The sequence below is a fragment of the Malaclemys terrapin genome, chromosome 2 (genome assembly GCF_027887155.1).
Source record: "Malaclemys terrapin pileata isolate rMalTer1 chromosome 2, rMalTer1.hap1, whole genome shotgun sequence".
In the NCBI taxonomy this organism is placed as follows: Eukaryota; Metazoa; Chordata; order Testudines; family Emydidae; genus Malaclemys; species Malaclemys terrapin.
The window spans coordinates 225,247,629-225,274,133 of record NC_071506.1 but is presented as its reverse complement, the minus strand read 5'-3'; the positions used below and the strand labels follow the sequence as shown (position 1 = coordinate 225,274,133).

At 41.4% G+C, this 26,505-nt stretch overlaps 1 long non-coding RNA gene across 1 annotated transcript in view; it reads left to right on the top strand.

Moving 5' to 3' along the window:
- The first annotated feature begins 1,293 nt into the window (after positions 1-1,293).
- Positions 1,294-26,505, top strand: part of LOC128832595 (uncharacterized) — a 78,521-nt gene continuing 53,309 nt past the window's right edge. Inside the window, exons 1-2 of the long non-coding RNA XR_008444013.1 lie at positions 1,294-1,397; positions 1,481-1,729. This is a non-coding gene — a long non-coding RNA (uncharacterized LOC128832595). The remainder of the gene's footprint in view (positions 1,398-1,480; positions 1,730-26,505) is intronic.

The window sequence follows — 26,505 nt, the reverse complement described above, 5'->3', positions numbered from 1 at the left end:
ATACAGCATGCTCCCATAGCATGGGTATAAGTAGCAGTGTAGACAGAGAGGCACGGCTTAGGCGAGTAGAGTAAAGACACGCCAGAACCATGTGGTACATACCCTACACAACTCTCTATGACCCGCAACGGTGCCTCCTCTGTCTTCATTGGTATTTTAGCAGTGTAGAGTTCAGTTGCCTCCCTGCTACTGGAGACTTTTCCCATCACAGGGAGAGGATTTAATGGGGGGAGGCTCCAGCAGCTCTCCACTGCCTCTCCCCTGCTAGAGCCTTTCCTCACCACAGTGAAAGACTCTGGCAATGGAGAGCTGCTGGAGGCTTTCCCCACTGCCTGCCCCCTGCTAGAGCCTACACTGAGGTGTAGCAACACAGTGCAGCATGGATGCTGGCAACCTGCTGTTTCACATGCCACACCGCCAGTGTAGACAAGGCCTTAGAGGGAGGTCTCTGAGGCACAACGCCTCCAGCGGTTACTCATGGGACGGAGACACACATGTATTGCTCAGGGCTGTGCCTAAAGGCACAGTCTAGCCTTGGTAAGTAGGGTGTTGCGTCTGCAAGTGAGGGGGGGAAGAATGATTCAGGAAAAGGACATCCTAGTCAAAGAGGGTGTGTGGGGGAAAGCACAGAAAATGTGAAAAAGGGTAAGAGAGGGGCATATAGTGTGATAATATGTCACCGTGGCTACTATCTGAGTTAAATGGTACAGGTGAGGGGGAAAATGGGGAGGAAATTAGAAATATAAAGAAAATTAAAAATAAACCATCTGAGAGCAAAACCTCTGCATTTGGATACTTCGTAGGTGTCTCTTCAAACTTCTGTCTCTTTCTTTTTACAATTCACTTCTCCCACACTTTATCCATAATGAAGATGGGATGGTCTACAACTTTATGACAGTTCCATTTATTTCTACCATTTTCATGTAAACCAATACAACGAGCAGCAGTTGCTTGATAAACGTCAATATTAATTAAAAATTTTCAGCGTAGGAGTGTTTCTCCCCCCCCGCGCCAGACTGGCAGAGGAGATGAAGCCTGACTGGCAGACGCAGCTGCTGAGCTGTTGACTGGAAATGTTGTCACTGAGAATGAGGCACAGAAGCAGCAGTAGCCCCCTTGACAAAGTATTTTGGAAAGAGTGGAAGCATTTTGTCACTTGCACTGCGCTGCCACTCAACCTGATGAAGGGGAGGGTGTCTGAGTATCAGTCCTGAATGTAATCCTTTGCTCCCTGGGCTGGGAAATCTGCAGAGGCAGCTGTTCCGCCCACACATAGGAGGAAGTTCTCCCACCAGTGCTATCTAATGTTGCGACCCTGACGGACTGGAAGACTGACGTTGACAGCTCTGGGGGAGAGCCCTTGACTCGGGAGGGAAGGTCACCAAAACGTGTTACTGGTGAGAGTGCAAAAAGGGAAAGGCTCAGAGGAACCCACTAAAATTCCCCATTCCAAGTTGTATTTATGTTCTCTTTCCTTTAGGATTGATCCCCTGCTCACCACATGCTCCCCCCCCCCCCCTTGTTGGTCTTGCAAAGCTCTGACAATCACTGGGGTTATACTTCAGTTGTCTCAGCTGTCCTCAGTACCCTTCCAGTTGTGGCAGGCTCCAGAGTCCTGTGAGCATGAAGTAAGGCGCATCTGATCACTGCATCGTTTTATGTAAAATGATGGCAATTCTTCTGATTCCTATCAATGGCTTATTAAGACTACAGGATATTTCAAAACCATGTAAGTAACTTAAAAACACCTGTCCTGTGGACTTGTGCTCCTAGGTCGTTTTAGATGCTTTTAAGTATCCCACCTCTACTGTATTGTCTTTTGTAAAACAGCTTGGTTTTTAGAACAGTAATAACACGCCTTTTACAAAATGTTTTTAAAATATTTGTAATGGTTTTTACCAACAACACGTTTAAAAGCATTTATCTGCTTCACCAGCCTCTGTAAGCTTGAGAGGGAAAGAGAGAGGGGAGATTAGAAAAGAAGACAGCCTCTCCAAATCAAAGGATGGGTTCTGAACACTCCCAATGAAATTAAAGAGATGAACGGTGCTTTACAAGTGCAAAATGTTTTTTTCTTAAAATATAGTTTTATACATTGAGGGGGGATTTTCAGTGGCACCCTTGAAAATGGCCCTTGAAAATCAATGGTCATTAGACATCCGATTCCTTTGTCTCATCCATAATAGTATTACTAATATAACTGAGCTTCAGAACAGCATTGTAATGGTGGCTCAGATTCTCTGCTGTGTATTGAGCTTCTGCTCGGTTTTTCTTTCAGGTTTCTGGTATCCCCAAAACTGGTTATCCTCTAGCAAGTGGTGTCAACTCTAGGCCTTACAGAATTCCGTACATGTGTTTGTTTCCCTCTATTGGGCCAGTATGTCACGGTGCTCCATATCTCTCAAGACCAGGCCCTTACATTGCACACAGAACACTAGGGTCTGGCTTCTAGTCAAACACTTTGCACAGCCCTATTCCACACTCCTATTTCCCTGCTGGAATCACTAGAGCACCCAGCTTCCATGCATTAATAACATTGGCAGTACTATTTGTGGTCTAGTTAAAAGTTTGAGCTGGCAAAGTATATTTTGACCGAAAAGACACTGAAAGTTATTGCTTCCAGAAAAGACATTGGTTGCATCGATTCCATTGTGCATCAGCTTAAAAAAAAAAAAAAAAAAAAAAAAGTCTAAATAGAAATGTCTTTTTGCTGGAGTACAAAAACAGCAACCAAAAAACCCCCATCAGTTTTAATGATCTAATCTTACAATTGGTTAGAATTTCTGTCTATTGGTTGAAGGAAAACTTGGTTTCAGTAAATTTGTTTTTAATAAAAATGTGTTACCTATGATAACTATATATTGCTTAGGTCAAATGAATCTGATTGTGAAAACATATTGAGCAAAAGTATTGGTAGGGTTTAATTTCATTGCTTTTTTAAAAAGAAGCTATTGAATGCTGGTTTGAATTAAATTCTATTTGTTTTAATAAAAGTGTAGTGGGCTGAGTGTACATATATTTGTTTTAGTGCCAGTGCATTGGATCCAATAAAACTATATTGGCTTCACTGCTTATGTCTCCTTTTCAGAGAAAATGGATTGAATGGGAAAATGAAACAGGCATGAATCAGCCAACCCCCAGGTCTCTGCTCAACTCTGGCATCCAAATAAACTAGAAAAAAATACTTTATTACAAAACATTGCTTTTAAATTTAAATAAGCTTTAATGTCAAGGATGCACATGAGGAGCTTAATTGCTCCCATAAAAGACTGCGGTTTTCCGAACCAAGCTTTGCTGTGGACAAACTGTGCAGCTGCTTCAGGCTACATAAGCAGAGATTTCACAGTAATCCAGATAACAGGCTGGCTTCTGCTCTCGGTTACTCCGATGTAAATCAGGCTCATTCTCACTTGAGGCAGAGACAGTGATACGCTATCTTTAAGCATCTACAATAGTGCATAACAAGTGTCACTGACCCCAGCACAGTGGGGCTACATCCAAGTGTAAACACGTGCTGCACCAATATAAGTCATGTCTACGCTAGAAGTTTGCACTGGTGTAGAGACACCAGTGGCTAATACTCTGCTGTAGGCAAGGCCAGAGTTCAGGTTTTTTCTTTTAACTCTCCCCTAAGTTTTCCCACATACTCCCCTAGAGAGAATCAGTCCTGTTAGCTAAAGACAGGCTAATGTCCTCTTAGGTAACTTTACATATAATTTAACTACTTGTCACATGATTGGCAGTTCAGTACTGTCTACGTAGGATACCTGAAAATTTTCCTTAGGTCAAAAAGGCCATTTAAGCCAAAGGTGAAGGGCTGGCTGGAACGTAAGTTTGGGGTTTGCACACAATGGATTGATAGAAAAGAGAGTGCCCACTGGTGGGTGAAAAGAAAGGAGAAGAGTGTTTGTCATTTGGTTTTTATTGAAAAACAAAAAATTACATGTTTTAACCATTTGAAAAAAATATCCTCATAAGCTAGTTTTGGTCCTGCTTGAAGGTGTGTGTGTGTGTGTGTGTTAAGCCATCTGAATTCAGATCAATAAACTGTTAGGTGCAGTTATTTGTAAAATTATTTCCATCAAAGTAATGGATCCCCTGGGAATGTCAATAAATACCGCCCCTGTGTTACCTAAACTGGATGGAATAAAAATGTTTCCTTCCTTTTCGTAAGCCTTGCCAACGCACCTACTTTACACAGACCAAGTGACAGGAAAAGCCTGTGATACAACAAATCCCCAGAGGAGTATAAATGGACACTTCACTCTTGGTCCTGTTACTGTAAGATAGCTTCAAGTTGAAAGGGGCTGAAATGGTGTCTCCTTCATATTCTGCCTGTCTAGGTTCTTATATACTTAAATATACAGTATTAAATCACTGTCACCCTACAATTCAGCATGAGTAAAAGCCTCTCTGTGTAGCTGTGCTTCCTCAGAGTGGAATCAGGTTGTGTCTCAGAGTCAGAATCTGCTTCCAATTTCCCTCTTGTGGGGCCGGGTGGGGTGAGGGGAGGAATGTAATCTGCTGCAATCCTTGTACAGCTAAGGTATTGGTGCAGATTTCTCCCCCTTCTGTAGTGGCTAAGGTGCAGGCTGATGCTCTGGGTGGGTGCAGGAGAGGTGGAGCCAAGGCTTCGTGCTTCAGCCAGCTCACTCCTTGCTTACCTGCATGGGACTGGAGGATCAACCAGTTGGCGGGTACATTGTGGGTAGCCCATGCAAAGGCCTAAGGGGCCTCCATCCCCCACACAGATACACGAGGTCTCCCATTTAACCCTAAATATGTAGTACTTAGTCTTTGATGATTTTTTTTTGCAGTACCCTAATCTTTGCTAGATCTCTCTTCATGGCCATAATTACCACAGTAAATTGTCTTAACAGGCTCTTTATAAGTAAGTGTGACATCAAAATACCCCACCCTGTTATCCTTAATGAACAAACCCGCTGTGAAAGTTTCCTTACCCTGCTCCTCAGGTTCTTTGTTTGTGATCAGTACCTATCGCCTTACAAGACTTGTACTGATTCACTTCTGAACTAGAATGCTGGGTAGTGGCCGCTTGTGAAGTTAGCGATGATTAGTCTGGGCCGTAAAATCAAATAGTGGTCTCAGGGTGACTTGAATTCTAACAAAGGATATGATGCTGAGATGTGAACACTCATGGGTGGCAGATGAACCCCCTCTTTGGGGAGGCTAGACCCCCGCCCCTTCTGCCCGAGGCCCTGCCCCCTGCCCACTGGAGCCCCCGTGGCCTGAGCTGCCCCTGGTTGCCCCAGCCCCTGGCTGCCAGCCCAAGCTCCAGGCCGCCGGCTGCAGGTGAGCCCCCACCAGCTTTGGGGGCTATGCGGAGCGAGGGTGGGGCCCCAGGGTGGGGCCACAGCCTGGGTTAGGGGAGGCTTAGCCTCCCCAGGCCTTTGATATCCACCGCCCATATGAACACTGCCTGCGCACAGTGATGGAGAGGTCTTTCTGTTACAGGGGAAAGAAGGCTTCACTATTATCCCTCCTATGACAAGCCCCCCAGTAACCATTGCTTTGTGTCAGGCTGCAGCCTGCATTGCATTCTAGCTATCTGTGAACAGACTAGTATTTGGATAGACAGAAAGCTTCACAGAATGACATTACTTTGCACGCAGCTTTCATGATCAAGTCACCAGGGGAGGGAGTGTTTATAATGACTGCAGAAGGTCAAGATAGTGTGTAGATTAACACAACATGTCTGTTGAAAGAATTACAGAGAATAAATTACAAGTGGCCTTTTATCTTGTCCATTTAAGGACACGAAAGAAAGTGATGACACAAGAGATTGATACTCAAATGTTAAGGCAGAAGTACTGTGATGGTGGTGCTGGTAACTGATACAAGTGACTGCAGACAAGCCTAGATTCAGGGAGGGGTTTTGACTATCCAAGGCAGGGATTTGAGGGACAGCTGTGAAAAGCTTTCTCCGTCACTGTTTCTGGCAGAAAGCACTAAAGCAGTTGGGCAATACATCAGTTAGAGTCTCTCTCGCACATTCCATCTGAAAGTTCTCAAAGAGTGTTTTGCCTCTCAGTCATCATCAAACTAACAAACTCCAAAAGCAGCACTGGGAACACCAGAATGTAAGCATGGAGTAAAGTCAAAAAAGCCTCAGTCAATTATGCCCCAGTAATATCAAATCAATGAATTCACAGTTTGACTGCTTATGGCAGATGGACGAACACTTGTCGGTTACCTAGTGCTGAGTGAGAGTCAGATTTATTTCCAGAGCTTGTTTCTATCATTTCTCCTGACTGACACGGCAAGGCAAAGTGTACATCTGTGATTTTTTCAAATGGGAAAGATCCCTGAATATTTTATGGTGAGCCACAATGAAGTCCATTGGCAAAACACTCTGGGACTTTTGGCTTATTTTTACTTAAGAAATGAATAAGCACAGCACCCTAATCTGGTACTAGAGATAAATATTTGCAATAGCTTCTCTCTGTGGCACTAGGGGCTCCTGGAGCTGTTCTCGGGAACTGAGTTTCCAGAGGTCAGTCACACTGTGGGTGGGTGGAAAGTCGCTTTTCTACCCACAGCGTGAATTAGGAATAGCCCCACAAGGCAGTGTGAAAAATCAGAATCTGGAGCTACCGGGCACATAGAAATGAGAGCAAATGCACCAGCCTCTGGTATGTGTCAAGAATGTATCCACATTGCCATCTTACATTTGTTCAGTTGCCTCTCTGAAAAGAGTTGTAGAGCTCAGGCTGGGTCCTTGCCGGTTGGTTTCTACATTAAGAAAAGGATAGCATTACAGCTAGTACCAGTTGGCATGATTTCTTATCGTTATACTAATTTAGTCTTGGTGAAAAGTCTAAAATTGCCCAGTAAAGTGAAATCCTTTATTTGTTAGTGATGAGCCAAAACCAAGTCCAAGCATTCAGGCAGCTCTGAGAGTTTAGATCCAAATTTGAATTTTGCATCTTGAGCCAAGCTCTATTATTAATTATTCATCAACAGGTCAAGATTGGCAGCAGCATTGCAAGTTTCCTCACACTGATCCTTCTCCTCTTTCAATGCATTTCTTTTTCCTCTCAGCCTCTCTGCTCCCCTTCCCATGGAATAAATGTGCCCCCTCAGGAGGGAAGAATGCTGGCTGCTGGTCTTTCTGCAGTCCCTGTGGTTGCCTTGTACTTGGGCTAGCATCAAGGTAACATAACAGGACTGGAATAAGCAGACAAGATCACAGCCAGATGCAGGTCTGTGTGGAACTTATGGGTGAACAGCAGTAACTGAGCCTGGTCTGGAAACCTGCAAGCTCTTTGCTTGAATAGAGACGGGACTGGAGAGGGCACCGCAGGCTCTAGGCCTGACGAGCCCAACTCTAGACTGGACTGTCACAGGGTCCCAAAACAAGAACAGTTGTTGCTCACTTTGGACTGGAACTGTTGGAACGTTTGGACCTAGGGTATTTTCAACCTTTCTCTTTCCTGCCAGCCCCAGTAAAATACTTTTCACTTAGTCATGTGTATGAGTGGCTATGGGACCCACCAGGGCTAGTGCCTATAAGGACTAGCTGCTGAAGTACCAACAGTGTGTTTTTTTCAGAGCAATATTCCATCTCCCACAAATGATAATTATCTGGATCATTTTCTCTAGTGCATACCTACTAAATTCAGTAAACAGTTTAACAGACTGACAGTGTCTGGTATATAATGCTATCCTCAATCTTCCTTTACAGTCACATCTGCAAAGGAAATGTCTTTGTGACTGAATTCCCATGTTTGGGCTTCAGGCATATCTTGCAGCTCTATTTGGTCAGCCACAAACATTGAGAACAAAGTCGTCTTTCTGCTTAAAAAACTAAACAAGGAGCAGAGTGAACGCATATATTTATTATAGTCTGTAACACTCTTACTCAATTGAATTGACAATGAGCAACTTATTTCCATTCTCTCCTGCTTCCATTTGTCATTGAGGAAATTCAGTTCATGGCTGTGTCATTGTTAGAATAATCTCAGACTTCTGGACACCAGTCAGATTATGACAGTCACCCAGAATGAATGCCACATTCATCTTGGACAGCTTTTGCTTCAGAGGTATGTCTTCATTTCCAGTTGACCTGTTCTGCTGCTGGCATATTGACTTCCAGCTGTTATCTCTTGTGTAATTTTAGGGCCTGCCTGAACTAGAAATGCAATACAGGAAGAGGATCTGGTTCCAGTACAGTTGCCTCCTGAACCAGTCACAATACAGTTGCAATTTGTAGTGTAGACAGGGAATTAGCTGTGTTCCATAACCTGTCTAGAGCCTTGCTTGTGTCTCCTAGAAATCGATCCCCCGACTGTTGTATTTGTAGCACAAATTTGTATTTGTAGCACGATTTGTAGCTTTATCTGGCCAGAGTCAAGGGAGTTTAGCACATCACAATGAGAATCAAAGCGCTTATTTGAACAGTAGAGGTATATTTGCCTCTATGTGCAGTCAACATTTTTATAAAACATTTCTTTGCTGCAATATTGCTAAGAATTAAATTTTTCTTTCCATCCACATAGTTAAAACTCTCATCTAGACACTCAGCATCTCACATCTTGACTGCTACAGCCTCGTCCTGAACTCTGGCTCCTGGGATATCCACCAAAATGCATCTGCTAAGGTTAACCTTCTTAGCTCGAAAGCTTGTCTCTTTTTCACTAATAGTAGTTGGTCCAATAAAAGGTGTTACCTCACCCACCTTATCTCTCTAATATCCTGGAACCAACACTGTTGACAATCTTCTTACCACGTCATTCTGCTCATATCACCCCCTCTTTCTGAATCCGTCCACTGGTTCCTTCTTTTCCACCACGTCAAGTTCAAGCTTCCTGTCCTCACTGTCAAGGACCTTTACAACTTTGCCCATTCTTGCCAATTGCCCTTTATTCCACCAATGAGGCCAGCCTCCACATTGTCCACTTCTCACACAACCATTCTCACACTTTTTTTCATGCCATCCCTTCTACATGAACTGCCCTGCCTGAACTGAGCCAGAGGACCACTAGTTTCTGCTCCTTCAAATCCCTCCTTAAAACTTTGATCATGAGGGTCTCAAGAAATTAGCACATTAGCACGGCCATACTAGGTCAGACCAATGGTCCATCTAGCCCAGGATCCTGTCTTCTGACAGTGACCAATGCCAGTGGCTTCAGAGGGAATGAACAGAACAGGTAATCGTCAAGTGATCCATCTCCTGTTGCCCAGTCCCAACTTTTGGCAAATAAGAGACTAGGAACACCCAGAGCATGGTTTTGCATCTCTGCCCATTCTGGCTAATAGTCATTGATGGACCTATCCTCCATGAACTTACCTAGTAGATCTTTTTTGAACTCTATTAGTCTTGGCCTTCGCAACATCCTCTGGCAAAGAGTTCCACAGTTATTATCAGACTGTTTAATGGCTTGGTAAAGGGGTGGGTGGGATAACTGATATTGTTTAATATTTTTTTTATTGCATGTATCCTCCCTCTCCCTCACCTTCTATATGTTGCTTTTCTTAGATTGTATGCTTTTCTGGACAGGGGCTCTGTCTTCCTAGATGCGTTGACAGAGCTGCCATAATTCAGATATGGATGCTGCCATAATACGGATATTAAATAATCTATAATACATAAAATATTTTTATTAGATTTCTAAAATGTATCCAATGGGGTCTCAAGGAATGTGAATATTGTTTAATAAAATACAAACTCGGTGCTCAAGAAACAAAGGAAAGAGAGATTTCCCCCAGTAATAAGCAGCCCTAAGGCTGTAGTGAATCTTGAACAGCTGCTGTGGAGAAGAACGAAGGGAATTGAGAATTGGCTGTTTGTAGTTTTAAAAATTTAAAAAAAAGTAGGAAATATATCTTAGGGCTGAGGGGCGAAATCACTGGGAGCAACTGAACCATCCCTCCCTGATGCCAACTAAGGGTAATTCAGCCAGATGGCTCAATCTTCTCTCCCAGCTGAGAATTTCATTTTGTGAGTGGTGTATAAGGGGAGTACTGCCTTGTTAAGATCCCTTCTGCCTGCCTATCAACCAGCCCTCACTTAAGGTACATCTACACTACAGCGGGGAGTCGATTTAAGATACGCAAATTCAGCTACGTGAATAGCGTAGCTGAATTCGACGTATTGCAGCCGACTTACCCCGTTGTGAGGACGGCAGCAAAATTGACTTCTGCGGCTTTTTGTCGGCGGTGCTTACTACCACCTCCGCTGGTGGAGTTAGAGCGCTGATTCGGGGATCGATTGTCGCGTCCCAACGGGACTCGATAAATCGATCCCCGAGAGGTCGATTTCTACCCGCCGATTCAGGCGGGTAGTATAGACCAGACCTTACTAAACTCCAAAAAGTAATTACTCATGGCTCAGCCTCTCTGATGTCATTTCCCAGAGCCCAGGTAGAATGGAGTCTGACTCCAGGTCCCTTTGCACCTCTTGTGTGGTCACAGGAATATTTCATATCTGTTCTTGACTAGGTGTGATTTAGGCCTGGGTGGCCATGAAGCCGTGCAGTTCCAGATGGCTCCATACCATGGACCATGATTTTGCCTTAATGCCAGGCACGGTGGTGGCATTGTGATCTGAACACTTGATTACAAAACAGGGTTTGAAATAGCATAGGAATAGGCTTTCCCATGAGGTTCCTGGTATTTCCTGCATTTAGTCACACCAGAAATACCAATGGTCTCTATTGTGTTATTTTGGTACTTTCACTTAGAGTGCTGACCAGAACTGAGAAGAATGGAGGTTCATACAAATGAAGAACAAAGAGAGAGAGAAAGATAAATAAACCTCAATGACGGGGTCTGTTTGTGCCCCATTACTCACTTTGAGTAGTACCTTACCTATTCTATGTAAAGAGGCCCATAATTTCAGTGGAATTACTCCTGGAGTAAAATGTGTTATCTGATAAAGTTGGCAGAACTGAGCCCTTCATTTGAGTTTTCAGCAAAGGAAGAGGTTAGTTTTCAGTTCATCTGAGACAAGTTACCCATTTCTACTGTAATGCAGTCACCCTGGAGTGCCTACCGTTTAGGAACCTATCCTTTGCTTGTTGAGACTTCAACACACATGCTCACTGTCAGAGCTGTCATTTTTTACTTGCCTAAATAACTATCTCTTGTTTGCAGTGTGGTTGTAGCTGTATTGGTTTCATGACATGAAAGAGACAGGATACGGGAGGTATTATCTTTTATTGGTCCAATAAAAGGTATTACCTCACCTGCTTTGTCTCTTAACTATCTCTTGAAAGGCTAAGACTATAATATTTTGTTAAGCAGCGGTTTGTAACATTAGTAAATGCAAATCCAGAATTAACATTGTGCCTATTAGCTGGATGATTCCACATTGATTTTTTTTTCTCCTCTTCCCTCGAGGATGAGATTTGAATTTATTAAGTAGAAATGGACAAATACCATAAAAATGTTTGGTGATTTAGAAAATTAATTCCCTTTGCCCATGCTTCTGCCCTTTTTTGTGTTTGCTTTCTGCAAACATTAGAATGATCAAGTTCTACTTGCTTGAATGCTCATGGAAAGCAAATGTGAAGCATGCACGCTCAAATACTGCCAGAGAACAGAAGTGCCAGGTTGCGATGACAAAGCTATGCTGATGCCTTAAGCCTAAACTTGCCTAATGAGGGACAACGTTCTTCATCTACTGCTGCTGTGACCATTTCTCTTCATTGTGTGCTGGGCAATTAGTGTGTTTGAAAGGGACACTGCTTAACACAGCAGGGGTCAGGGGTCCCAATAATCCTCACCAGAGCCCTGGTACACAGGCAATTAAATGAGGATCTGACTGTGCTCCTGGCAACTAGGGCTGTGTGTGCGTGTGCAATTATTTGGGGTGAATGTGTTAAAAGAAAATTTAATTGCAGCTGTGCACCTAGACAACGGATCTTACAGTGGCATCATTTTTCTTGGACCAGTGCCTTAGGCAAAGCCAATCTGGCCCAGAAAAAATGAATAAAATTCATGTATTCTCCTTATTTGAAAAATTCAGAGCCCTGGTGCCTCTTCATGCCCTCTGCCCGATCGTTAAAGTTACATTCATCCAATTAGAGTACAGATACAATACCATGTGACTTCTGCCACCATTCATAACTAACACACCTCACAGTTTGAATAGTGAATATCAGATACTTGCGGCAAATTCTTCACAGCCAATCTAAGAAATTTAAAAAAAAAAAAAAAGAGAATAAATTTGGTCAAGGAAATTTTGAATTACAGATAAATCAGAGGAAATCACAATCTGCAGCTATTCTGTGAGCAAAAAAAAAGTATCTTCTTTTATTTGCAGAGAATGATTGACTCAGTTCTGACATTAAGATCTTGCTGTGGGGTGGACTGTAAGCAGGTACTTTGTTTGCTGGTACAGACTTCTGGTCCTGACCATCAATCTTCACCCATTAAAATAACCACTGCTGCCTTACCAAGTGTAATTTATTCAATAAGATGCTTTTTGAGAAAGTTGCAGGGATTCTTGATTTTCATTTGTCTTTGTCTAGATCTGTGAAATAAGTTTGCCATATTGTCCATTTCATGCTAATTTCACAATATATTCATATATTCATTTCAGCTATGTAATCTGCGAAGCACTCTGCTGACAATCAGACATTGCAGTTAAAAAATGAAGATACACAAATCAGCTGAAGACAATTGAATACAATCATTTTACATAACAATAATGGAAAGACTAGAAATATTAAAAGTAAATTCAAGTGAGTTTAACTGGCTTTTAGGCTTGAGCCTTTTAAATTATTTGTAAAAGGTCCCAGAGCTGGCAATCAGGACAGCTGGGTTCTATTCCATCCTGCTATTGATACAATGTGTGACCTTGGGCAAGACACTTAATGTCTCTGTACCTCAGTTTTTCTAGAAGCCAAGATACTAAGGTAGGTAATAAGGATGTCAGAAGGATACCCAGTATGCCTCAGGTGCCGTGCTAACTCGTAGTTAGGGACAAATATCTTCATGCCCTTTATATCTTTACCTATCTAACTTAGCATACACTTGGGGTTGCCACTGGGTTATTTTTAGGTCATTCCAGGAATATATATTTCTGCAAGCGCTATTTCTGGGAATTATGCCAGATTGGGGTGGATGACTGCTGCAGTCTACATGGAGCCTGCAGGGATATATACAAAACAGCCATTGGCGTTCTCTTTCTTGTCATTCCATATGGCCCCAAAGGGAGAAGGAAGGTCAGTTTTATAGGAGGAAAACAGTTTAAAAGAAACACTGCGTTCAGTGAAATGAAGTTGGAGGGCAGATTATGGGGGTGATGTGGAGGAACTACAGGACACTGACATGAGCTATTAAGTGGCTGCAAGACTGTGTACAAAGGACTATTCGCTCTGCAGGTGCAGAACACTTCCTGCAGGGCACGGAGCTCTCTAAATTCCCTCAAGCAGCTCTTGCAAGGTATTGAGGGAGCTAAGCACCTTGCAGAGTTTGGGCCTTGGAAAACAGTGTTGCTATTAATCAACTTAGAGCGAGTGACCTAAGAAGAGTGGTGGTGATAGTGGTGGTATCTTTTTCGTTACCCAACCTTCCCATTTCTTTTGTGAAAGACTGTGAGGGAGACAGCACACGTTGTGAGTGAATATGCGGGGATCCCCAGAATGACTTAGATGTCTGAAACTACCAGGCACGTGCAGAGCTGCAGGCAAACAATTATACTATGGGCAGTAGATTTACACTGGTCACATACAGTAGTTCTGTCTGTTTTGCCATATTTGGACACTGTTGCTCTAAGAGGAATGGGATAAGCAGAACGGCTTGGAAGTAGGAGGGAAATGGTGAGAAGAGGGACTGCTGGGAGATGCCTCCTAGGAAGCTCCTCTGTTTTGTGTTCTGCTTTGTTAAACAAAGAAAGATGAAAGCTATTCGCATACTGAGCTCTGTAAGGTTACACTGGCCTCCTTATCAGCCACATAACAATAGCGGTGACTCCTGATCTTGTGGCTCAGATTGCTGAGTTTCTAAAGTTTTATCTTAGAACTGGGTGCCTGAGTCTGAAGGCCGTGAAGGCTGAAAATATTTGGATCTCAATAGCTTTTATATGGTCAAATCTTATTGTGAACACAGAGGCAATCTTAGTTCAATGGGTTTGCATTGATTTGCTAAGACTAGAAAATACTGTTGTCCCTTTTTGACCCGAGCAACTAGTCAAATTGCAGAGCCCTGGAGATGTTCCGGTTGGAAGCAGAAATTGATGGAGTCTGGTATTCTCTTGGATGCAACCTTGCTTGTTTACAAGGAATATACAAAGTTCTGCTCCTCTGGACGCAGGAAGAACCAAGAACAAAAGTTCTCTCTCTTAGCTTTTCCCAGAGTCACACTGTCATCACAGGCTTCTGCTTGGCTTTCTTGCCTTTTTGTCTCTCTCTGTTCTTGTCTGTTTTCAGTTTCTGTGTGTTCTCTCTCAGCCTCCCCCTTTTGTCCCCAACCTGGTCACAATCCCCACCCTTCATCCACATGGTGCTAGTTTCTATTAGGCACTGATGCAAGTGTGGTCCCTCACCTGTCTCTTACAACTGTCTGAAATGAAAGGCACATTCCTTTTGAATGAGGCTTTAACTCAGCCGATAACGAGGTGCCACCCAGCTCAGAATAATACTATATGGCTTTTCCCAGTGAACATGATTCAAATAGCAAGTTCAAAATGTTATCAAGATAGAACAAAGGACTTTCACACAGCTCATGAACATAAAAGTGGCTTTAACAGCCCGCTGCAGATTTGATTCAAGCTAATATTTTCTGTACTTTTGGGATTGAACATTTTGTACTGTTCTCTTGCCTCCTTGAAAAGTACCCTGGGGAGGATGTTACATGACTTCAGTCCTTTGAACTGTGTGGAGAGGCCACAAAACTTTGCTGTCCCGCCACTCTGTTAACTGGCAGCGCTGTATAATTAACAAAATGTCTGGTTTTAAGATTAAGTTAGATAAGTTTATGGAGGGAATGGTTTAATGGTAAAACATATTAGCTGAGGAATACCGAGCAATGGTAGGTAAATAGTATAATGGCTAACAAGGGTTAGGCTGGAGACTCTTGCCTACATGCTCGGGGTCTTACTGATTGCCATATTTGGGGTCGGGAAGGAATTTTCCTCCAGGGTAGATTGGCAGAGGCCCTGGAGGTTTTTCGCCTTCCTCCGCAGCATGGGGCAGGGATCGCTAGCAGGAAGGTTCTCTGCCAATTGAAGTCACTAAAACACAGGATTTGGGGACTTCATCAGCAGAGTCAAGGGAAGGGTAGGGACGGTTTTGTGGCCTGCAGCATGCAGGGGGTCAGACCAGATGATCATAATGGTCCCTTCTGACCTTAAAGTCTATGAGTCTATGAGTCTAAAACATAACAAACTTTATTAGCACCAGCCGTCTCCTTGTCTGGAGTCAGGATTTTCCCAGTGCATTTTATTAACAACAATGGGACATAATTATGTAGCTACCAGCACCAGGGGGTGATTTTCTTCTTCATTCACTGCCTCTTTTTTGTACAGAGATGTTACATATCGCAAAACTATGGATCAAATATATCCTGTGGTCATAAAGGGAACTTTTCTTTGACATTACTCCACAAAAGAGAAAAAGAATTTAAAAGCTAAATTAACCTCCCACATTCTGGCCCAATATTGGTATGTGCAGAACAAATTTTGTTAAGGGAGAGTTTTATAAGGAATCTGTGTGGAAAAAATCTGTTATCTGATAGATAAGTAATGGGCTTCATCAGTCACGTTCCTGCATTGAGGGGTGCAGCACAGCAGGAGAGAAGGGGGAAGAGGAGAGAGAGAAAAGGGGGGAGGGAGGAAGGGTGTTTGCTGGAAATATTCCACAGCCAGCCAGATTGCAGCTCTGCATTCAGACTTGAAAAGACACAGATCATCCGATACCAATGCATGCCACTGAAAACTGGTCATAAATATTAGAGAAAAGGATACAAGGACAAAGGGAGTAACTGTGTTTTAAAGCCTCCGTTGTTAATTAACAGTGTGTGTGTCAAAACAACCAGGATAAAGAACTGAAATTTGTCAGACAGGTATGTTGTGTGAAAGCCCTGATCTATAACACTATTGATAAACCATCTCACCTGTAAAACTGCACCATGATCCATATGATTATGTATAGTACAGTAACACCCAAAATGTGCTCCGTGCTGAACAGACATAGAAAGATGTGGTTCCTGCCCCAAAGAGACTGCAAGCCCTTTACTATAGTATCAAAGCACCAAGGGGCTAGTAAATAAGGTTGCATTGACATGACAGAATGATAGTGGTTGGTAAATAAGCTTCTGACTTATAATACAGAATCTGCTTTCCACACTCTGATTTGCATGTGAAACAGACGTTTACACATTTGGTTTATATTCTGTGACAGCAGTGCAGGGAGCACAGAGCTGGAAGTCAGAAGCTCTGGGTTCTCTTCCAACTCTGCCACCGATTCAGTGTGTGACATCAAATAAGTCCTTGAGAACAGAATTTTCAAAACTGTCCTTTAATTTTAGATACTTCCGTTTTTGAGTGCCCAGCTTGAGAAACCTAGAAGACACTTGAAAATATTGGTCTCACCTTTGGTCTAAGTTTTCCTACCTTGAAAATGGAGTTGATACTGTGTTATCCATCTTCTAAAGTGAGAAAGGCCAACTCTATAAATATTATTAAAACTATTACAGTACACAGGACAAGTGTGTGTGTGTGTGTATATTATATCACATGTATCTCCCTTGCATATGGTATACGTTACATTTTACATTTGTTATGAACATTCATAAAAACTCAATGTAATTTAAAATATATTTTGCATTATCTCCAAAGGAGGTGCAAAGTTCTCATGTCTCCAGAATTTCAGCACATTTAAATCACAGGATAGGTTTCTGTTCCTAAGCAAAATTCATGGATATTCTGTATGTTCAGAACAAAATGGCAAGATTTCCATCCTGACTTTCATTTCACGTGATGTCAGAACGTCAAGGTTAAAAACAAACAGTGAAAGTACCTTGACTAGATACCGATTCATTCTGGCTTCTGCCCTCCCCTAATATCACCGCACCCTTTAAAAAACAAGTCCCAGTAGGAGTGGCCGCACAAACATTTATTAGAAGCAGCAGCAATGTGTTCTGTTGAAGTATTTGACTGTAATTTAAGTAGTTGGTGAACCATGGCATCAGTGGGTTTATAGAAGCCCTTGGCATCTTGCTATGAGCAACATTGCTTCCCCCCCCTCCCCCTGTGATTCAGATGTGGGAATCCAATAAGAAAATAAGACAGTTCGTTCATGTTGCAGTGTGTCATAAATTGACACTAGCAAATATCATGTGACATGTCCTAAGTGACATAATGTGATGTGAGGCATCAGAACTACATCATGTTCAAAACCCAACAAAAATTATTATCTGCAGCAGTTTGAATTAACTGTGGATAGATAGAATCTGTGAGTCATTTGCTAGTGCTGTGACTTTATTAGAAATGGTGCTGCTCCCATCCAAAATACTCAGCCCCGGGGGTGTGATTCAAAGGTGAATAGAATGTATGTGATGCCTAGGGTTTCTGGGTTTAGGTTGAAACTAATAAAACCTAATAAAATGAAGCAAAAAATTGAGGATAGATTTTAAAAATATATGTACATTCAATACACCTCACATTAACACTTCTTGCAGTGTTGAAAATTGTTTGTGGATGGAGCCTATAAAATATCTCACACATACCCTGGGATTTTATTCTCAAAACTAGGGGGCTTCAGAGAAAAACCATATTCAACACATTAAGTTAAATTGCCCTAGACATTGCTGGTTACAGTTCACTATTATATTATCAATCTTCATTGCCTTATTTTGTGTAGATATCTCTTGTAAGTTTCCTTAAATTCCAAGAGACCATCTGTTGCCTGTTAATGGAAAGTAGTTTATTTTGGGGGCAGGAAGAACTGATTAATTTTGGTTCCCATGCACCATATAAGAAATCTTACAAATTTGTAGTTTTTGTGGAAATACAATTATTTTCCTAGGCTTGTCTTCACTAGGAAATTTAATTGTGTTTAAACAGGGATCTTAAGGGACATAATGCTGAGCACAACTGACTGCTAAGTGTAGATAAGGCCAGAGTGTATTCTGCAACATGTCAGATGGTCATGGGAAAACAATGGTGCCGATAGCTTTATACAAGACTAGTTGATCCAAAGTTTAACATGACTTGTCCTTGTCTACCCTGATGAGTAAGAATCGTATAAGCTAATTTTATTGTGAAATCTAGAGTTTAAACCTGATAACATCTCTTAGTTTAAATGAAGTCTTACAGGCCTTTTGGCTGAAGTAAGTCATACAATTTTTTAAAATCTTAATTCCAGAATTTTCAATCTTTTTAGGTTTTACAAAATGTTTAAATATTGCTGAAAGACAGGCTCTGGGGGGCTGTGTAGGGACTCAAGTGGACCTCACAAGCAATGTTGTAATAGACCCCATTCCTTCTGCCTCCACATTTGTTTTCCTCCCTCCTATTCACCCTATCATGTGGTTTTTCTTTGTCCATTGTTTCCAGAACTATGATCTCAACCCAATGTGGTTTCAAGCTAGATATGGCAGCCATCATGTCTGTGTATATTTTCCAAAGCATCCGTTGGGATGTGCACACTTTGCAAAACACTCATTGAACCAGGCACACTTTGCAAAGTACGCATCAAGCTGAAATGTGTATATAAGGCATGCGTTGGTTTGATGAATGTACTATATACATTTCAAAGGATATACTTGTATATAACACCCATATTATTTGAAGTGTATATCTGTGCTTTTGCATTATTGTGATTAGTAACACCTTTAAATATCTCCATAATTCCTTCATGTGCCCCAAAAGTTCTGAAAGGCATTTCTACTCATTAGAAACTTTAGGACTCTAACCAAAGAAATGGTTTAAGTTTCTCGATGAATCATTTTTGGCGATATAGCATGATGAGCAAAATCTTTGAAGAGTAAATGACAGGAGTATTTTTAAACATCACCTTCTCCCCCCTACCTCCCCACATTTCTGAGCCTGCTTGTGTGACTTGCCCTTGAAATTTCCAGAAAAAAAATGTTATGTTGGGATGCAAAATTTCAGGTGGCTTGGTTAGGTCTTTAGTGAAGTCATTAGTGGGGGGTAGGGGAGTTGAGAATTTCACATGTAGGGCCAGGGTTTCAAGAAAGTTGAGCTCAGCTCCCAATGAAAACCAAAATAAGGGCAAGATTTTTAAAGGCGCTCAGCACCCAGCAGGTCCCCTTGTGACCCTTATAGCTGGATTTCTTTTTGGTGCCTAATGGGAGTTGAGATCTTCTGAACATACGGTCCCTTTGGGATGCTGAGCAGTTCTGCAAAACTGGTCCATCCAGGCAACCTTAACTCTGGTGAGACTAACCCCCTTCCACACTGAACATAAGGAAAATGAACCCTGTTGCATTTAAATCTCGACTAGGCAGGTACAGTGCAAGGGATAAGACCTAACGATGGGAGAAAATATTATTCTAGCGACTCAATTTGCTAAAAACAAACGATGTGGCATTTAACATGGAGACGTCTTTCTAAAGCAGCTGAACACCTCTAATCAGGTTCTCACCTTTACATTTAAATGCAACAAAGGCCGAGGCACTGCATTTACAATGACAGCGGGTGATTTCATCCCTTTGAAATGTCCTTAAAAGATTAGCAGTCATAGACTATTTATTAACTCTTAGTGAATGTGTTTCCATGAATGGAAACAACATATTACATCAATGTCTAGCTTCCAAGTTTAACTATTTGAACTAACAGGAAAATGTACGCTGCAGACAGTAAAGAGTTCAGCCCACATACCACTGTGTAAGGCTTTTTCTTTAGTGTTTCCTTTTTAGTACAAAGCCTTTGTTCCTTTTAAACCCCGTGTTAATAACGATGATCATAACACCGGAATCTGCTTGTGATAGGTTGTAAATAATAGTTATAGCTGAAATCAGGCTTTTGGCAAAGCCATCTGATGCAGGCAGTACAGCAGTTTAATTGAGTTGTTTTGATACTGAACAACTCATTCAAAGGTTGGCAGAGAGATTTGTGACAGAGTGGTACTGACTGTTTAACTCAAACACTCTTGCTGCCTAGATAACAAAATACGTTGTGTAAGTCTACAATGACAGCAACTGCAGCGCATCCCGGATTGTTTTCCTTAGTTGTGGGCTTTAATAGCAAATCTATCCTCCACTAAATCCTTCTTGGATAGTAAAACAGCGTGCCTTAGAAGTGGTAAAAAGGAGGAGAAAAATATAAACATTATGTTCCAGGCCTCCAAATCAGGGATCAGTGCAGATTAATTATAAAACTGCTATCTACAATTAAGCAGATCAAGTCCTCCAACGAACGCTGGCAGAGGTCAAGTAAATTGGAACCCAGGCCTGTCTGGTTTTAGAAGAATGTTAGAACCTTCCAATAAAGAATGGAATGAGAAAGAGGTAAACAGCAACCTGGAATGTCTGTGACTGGATATACAGTGCCAGGGAGTGATTGACCCAAAACTAGAGCCTTCTATGGGAAAAGGGGGAGATCAGTGTCAGGAGGGAGTTGTAGATAAAGCAGATCCTACTGTTCATTGCCAATGTGTTATCCCAGTGGAAAATCCAAAACCAATATAATTTAAACACTATAAGTGTATAATATAACCTTTAAGGAAATTATATTTGAATTCTGATTCAAGATATAATCCAGAAGTCTGGCAGGGAATAATTCACAGATGAGATGGGAAATGAAGCTTGTGAACGTGTCCCCTTTAAGAGTTGCAAAAATGATTCCTTTCTGAGTGCTATCACATAAGATTTTCAGATAGCTAGATTAAATCAAGTTTAATGACTGAAGATTCAAAAATACACACTATATGTGTTCACAAGTTCAGTGTGAAGTTTTATTATATGAAGAGAGAGAGAGAGCAATCCCAAACTGTCTAACCCAGAAGTCATCAGAGGGCTATTCACCTCAGTTTGCCCCAGATCCTCAAAGGTATTTAGGCACCTAACTCCTGTTGAATCATTGTTGATACTTTTGAGGCTCTTATCTTTAGGTGCTTTTTTTGAATCCCACATTTCTTACAGTACCACACTCAGGAACAAACATAAAATGTTATTAGGGATGGCTAAATTGGTTTAAGAACCACCTGAAACCTCTCAACAAGCCAAACCTGAGCTCCTTTCATGCGCTGCATTTTTTTAAACTTATTAAAAAAATCAAATTCCTTCTAAAAATCCTCTGCACTGTCAGGTTTCAGCCATGACCAATGCTTAATTTGTGCCAGGGCTTGCCAGGGCTGAGCTCCAGCACCTCTAGGCTTGGCAGTTCATAGCCCGGGCACCTCTGGGCTTGATGCATCAGTTATGAATGGAAAAAAATTGCTTGAGCCCCAGCGCCATTTTCATTACAAATGAAGCACTGGCCATGACCGAAAGCACCAAACTATTTTGAGAATAGCTGTTCAGTGGGGGTGTTGCTTGCACAGCTGCAGGTTTGGGGCTGGTATTTGAGAACTTGATCTGGTATTTCCTGTCTGAAACCAGGAAATACAGGATATATCTCCAAAAATCTGGTCATCCAAGATTTCCTGCTTGATCTTTCCAGAGCAAGGAAATATGCATGTGTTTGGGTAACACTTTGGATAAGCAGCCAAACTTTTAGATACTTATCTGAACCAAACTGCCAAACAGCTTCCCAGGTTAATCCATTGCTCACTGTTATAATGAGGCTAATTACAATTATAAAAAAGGTTAATTACCACTGGAGAGGCAAGCATGGGTCCTGGTCCCACTTGCTTTAAACATGAGTCGTCCCATGGGGCCCAATCCTGAGATCCTTTTGTTCAGTCCATCTCTAGGAATACTTACACTATCTCCGGGGTTTGCCCCATTGACTATAATGGGACTGTTTTGAGAGTAAGAGCTGCAGAATTAGAGCTACTGGGAATGTTATAAAAGAAACCCTTATCTGTTAGTGCTGTGCACTGATCAGCAATGGGTCAGTCTAACCTGTAGAAAAATCCAGCCACGTGTGTTAATTCCCCATTGCAAAGAATTGAGAGTTAAAGCTCAAGCTGAACCATTCTTACTACTACTACTGAAACCATCACAGATTAAGTAGGATGAACTGATCGGCCATACTTCTTGTAAAGATATCCCTAGAGATAAATGTACAATGTTGTTATGGAGGCTGTAGTGGTGTCTGCAGCGTAACTAAGGCTGACAGACTGCTTGCATGTGGGTGGCTGTCTTCTTTCCAGCTGTGACCAGCTGAATTATATCACCTGTCCCACTTGATATATTAGGATATGCCCAAGCTCAAGATGCATGTTGCTGCAATAGGGAAATTAATGTCCACCACTAGAGGCAATTAATAATGATTAGGAGCAAAACAGCAGGGTTAAATCTGTGCATTTAACAAAGTGTTCATACAGCTTTTTTATACTATACTTCAGCCTGGGAGTTCTCTAAAATTTCTGCTCCTTTTTGGGGGGCTAGGACAATCGCATCTTAATTAATGTGTAAACTTAGCTGAAATGTCAAAGTTGTTTCAAAGAGACATGTTTATTCATTACTTACCTCTTGCTTCAGTAGTGGTACAGTAAAGCATCAAACACACCATGCACAGTAATATACAGAGGAATGTTAACATTCATTCTGTCTACTTTCATTCACAGCCTCAGAAACTTTGTGTACGCATTATTGAAGTCATTGTATCTTCTATTTTTGTACTCTTCAGCTAATGTACTAAAAAGTGGCAGCAAAATGGCACATGGAAAATTTGCAATGCTCACTGTAGTGTAAGTTCTTTAATTCTTGAATAAAATGGTCACTGGTGGGTTATTAATTTCTCTTGTGCAACCCAAATGTAGGTGCAGAGCTGAATATTGGAAGCTTAATAAGAACAGGATGCTCTTGAATATATGAAACCTAAAAAAAAGTTATATGGTAGGCAGTACTGTGTGACTATGTAAACATACTTATAGTATTGCCAGCCCCAAGAAATCTTGAGTCAGGCCCTCAAAATCATGAGACTGTTTTAAAAATCATGGGATTTTTAAAAGTACATATATTGAGATCTTTTTTCATAGATTATAAGGCCAAAGGGGAGCATTGAGATCATTTAGTTTTATCTCCTACACAGGACACAGGACGTCCCTGAATTAATTCCTATTTGAACTAGAGCATGTCTTTTAGAAAACCATCCAATCTTGATTTAAAAATTGCCCGTGATGGAGAACCATCATAACTTGTGGTAAATTATCCCAGTAGTTAATTACCCTCACTCTGGAAAATTTGTGCTTTATTTCCAATCTGAATTTGTCTAGCTTCAACTTCCAGCCACTGGATCTTGTTATACCTTTGTCTGCTAGACTGAAGAGCCCTTTATTATCAAATTTCTGTTCCCCATGTAGGTGATCAAGTCACCTCTTATCCTTCTCTTTGATAGGTTAAATAGGTTGAATTCCTTGAGTCTTTCACTATGTTTTCCAATCCGTTGCTCATCTTGGGGCTCTTCTATGAACCCTCTCCAATTTATCAATATCCTTTTTGAATTATGGACACCAGAATGCAACACAATATTCCAGCAGAGGGCTCATGAGTGCAAATACCGAGGTAATATAACCTCTCTACTTCTACTCAAGATTTCTCTGTTTATACATTCAAGGATCGCATTAGGCCTTTGACCACAGCATCATACTGGAAGGTCATATTCAGTTGTGGGGTCATGGTGGATAACCAAGTCTTTTTCAGTCATTGCTTCCCGGGATAGAGATTCCCATCCTGTAACCGTGACGTACGTTCTTGGTGCCTAGATGTCTGACTTTACATTTGGCCATATGCAAATGCATATTGTTTGCTAGTGCCCAGTTTACCAAGAGATCCAGATCATTTGGTATCAGTGACCTGTCCTCTTCATTGTTTACCATCCTTCCCACAAAATCCCCTGACTCCAGGAGCCAGAGCTTTCCAAATATTGTGAGACTCATGATAAAATAGTGAGACTTTGTAGCACTGTACATAAAGGCGGATGAAGGACCTCATTTACCTCAGCCCCCAGCCATAAGCAACATCTTCCCTTTACTCTGTCATCATCTCAGCCACCACTGTGAATTGGGCTGTGGACTCCTGCAAAATGGAAGTACCGCAACCATGGGTTTCATTGAGTCCAAAGCCAGCGCTAGGCAGATGTAGGTGTTGGGGAACTAAATGTAAATAAACCACATATAGTTTTTAGGAATAATCACTGACAAATTTTCAACCTTAACAATTGCTTTACCTTTTCACGGTCCTTTCTGTGATAAAAAGGGTTACGGGATTTACTTTTACATTCCCCTCAATGAAAGGCTGTAGTTAGCCTTAATGTCTGTAGAATCTCCACACAAATCTCTAATTTGTGGGAGCTAGTAGCTGGTTCTGTGAAAATCTGGTGTGCAAGTGCACCTCAAAATCAAAGCATTAAGGACTCAGTAGTAGCATTCCTTGCAATCCAAGCCCTCTGCATACATCAAATCTGCATTGCTCATCTCATGTGCTGCATATGAAGGAAAATATAGAAACACTTATTTATGGTAGGAAAAGAATCACAAATGCACTCAGCTAGAAGTGTAGGAAAAGTCTTTAACAAGACTTAGCAATGTGCGTAAACTACATATTTTCTACTACAATCTAATATGAAACAATTTGACCTCCTCACCTGTGAGAAATTAGACATTATGAGGGCTTTTGAATACTTTGGTAAATTTCACTGTGGATCAGCACAAAGTTATTTAACTTGGGTGTTGTTTTGTAACATTGGCTGTGCTTTATTTGCTGTATCTAGATTCATAGATTCATAGACTCTAGGACTGGAAGGGACCTTCAGAGGTCATCGAGTCCAGTCCCCTGCCCTCATGGCAGGACCAAATACTGTCTAGACCATTCCTGATAGACATTTATCTAACCTACTCTTAAATATCTCCAGAGATGGAGATTCCACAACCTCCCTAGGCAGTTTATTCCAATGTTTAACCACCCTGACAGTTAGGAACTTTTTCCTAACGTCCAACCTAAACCTCCCTTGCTGCAGTTTAAGCCCATTGCTTCTTGTTCTATCCTTAGAGGCTAAGGTGAACAAGTTTTCTCCCACCTCCTTATGATACCTGAAAACTGCTATCATGTCCCCTCTCAGTCATCTCTTTTCCAAACTAAACAAACCCAATTCTTTCAGCCTTCCTTCATAGGTTCATGTTCTCTCTCTAATTGTATTCCTTCAGCCTTTATAGTGATAGGGCCGAGAGGGGGAGCAAATTTGGTTTTACTGAAAATGACAGAATTTAAAAAGCAAAGAGAAGTGATCTGATTAGTTGGAATGTTTGCTGGTGGGAAGATGAGCAGGAACAAAACATCAACAGGCAATAAGGAATTGAACTCGGACTCCTGCCCCACCAGGCTTGCCCTACAGAAACATTTAATGCTAGATACAGACTCTTCCATACAAGATGGTTGTAATGATTGTTCTGAACGGGCTCCTGTTTGTGAGCAGGGAGTGGCATTCAGAGGATATGTGGGGCTACAAAATAGTTTCAACATGAAGAGGAAAGCCCCTGAAGGAATAAAAAAGGGCACAAAGGCACTTCCTTGCATGTGAAATGCTGTGCCATGAGAAAGGGTCTCTAGATTTGAATTGTGGTTGACTGAATCAAGAAGATATGTGCTGTAATGGCTCCTGTAATTGCTCCAGTTATATTAATGTCCATAAAAGGAGCAACCTGTTGTAATTAGAAGTGTATAAGGCAATAAATTATAGGAAAGTAACCAATGACCAGAGGGAGGAGTTGTCAAAATGGATAGGATATAAAAAATTGAATAGAAAAAACATATATTCTTGGACCATAAGGAATGAAATTCTGAATTGTTTCAGATATACCATCTAAATATCTGCAAATCCAGGCTTCCATAAATTATAAATAAATAAATAAATTATGCTGACATCCAGGACACAACAACCAGAAAGAAGCTATATAAATCATAACATTATTCCATGATAACAAAAATAATGAACTAAACTTTTGCTTAGTGCCCATTGATCTCACAGAAGACCTGGCTTTTGTGACAGCTATCACCATGAATTCATGTGCTGTCTGACTTTTAACAAGAATTGCATTGTTCATTTGCTGAATTAGTCTTCGGTGTACAAATGAAACCAGAAGAAGCTAGTTTTGCTAGCCTAAAGTTAATTTTCTTTGCTATTATTATTTTGACTTAGTTGTCTTTTAGCAATTATTTATGCAGGCATATCTTTCCAGCCTAATCAGTTTCAATACATTTTTCTCCAACACTCAACCTTGGGTGTCAGGGGAAAAGCTATTATTTTAGATGCTGCTTTATAGGACGACAATAACAAGCCTATTGGGAATAATTGCTTAATCTTGGTGGTGGTTTTTAGATATGAACTCTACTGTGCTAGACTGGACTGGGGAAGGAGCTGACATCTGTTCCGTGGGACCGCAGGCTGGATTTGCTTGGTCTTCAGCA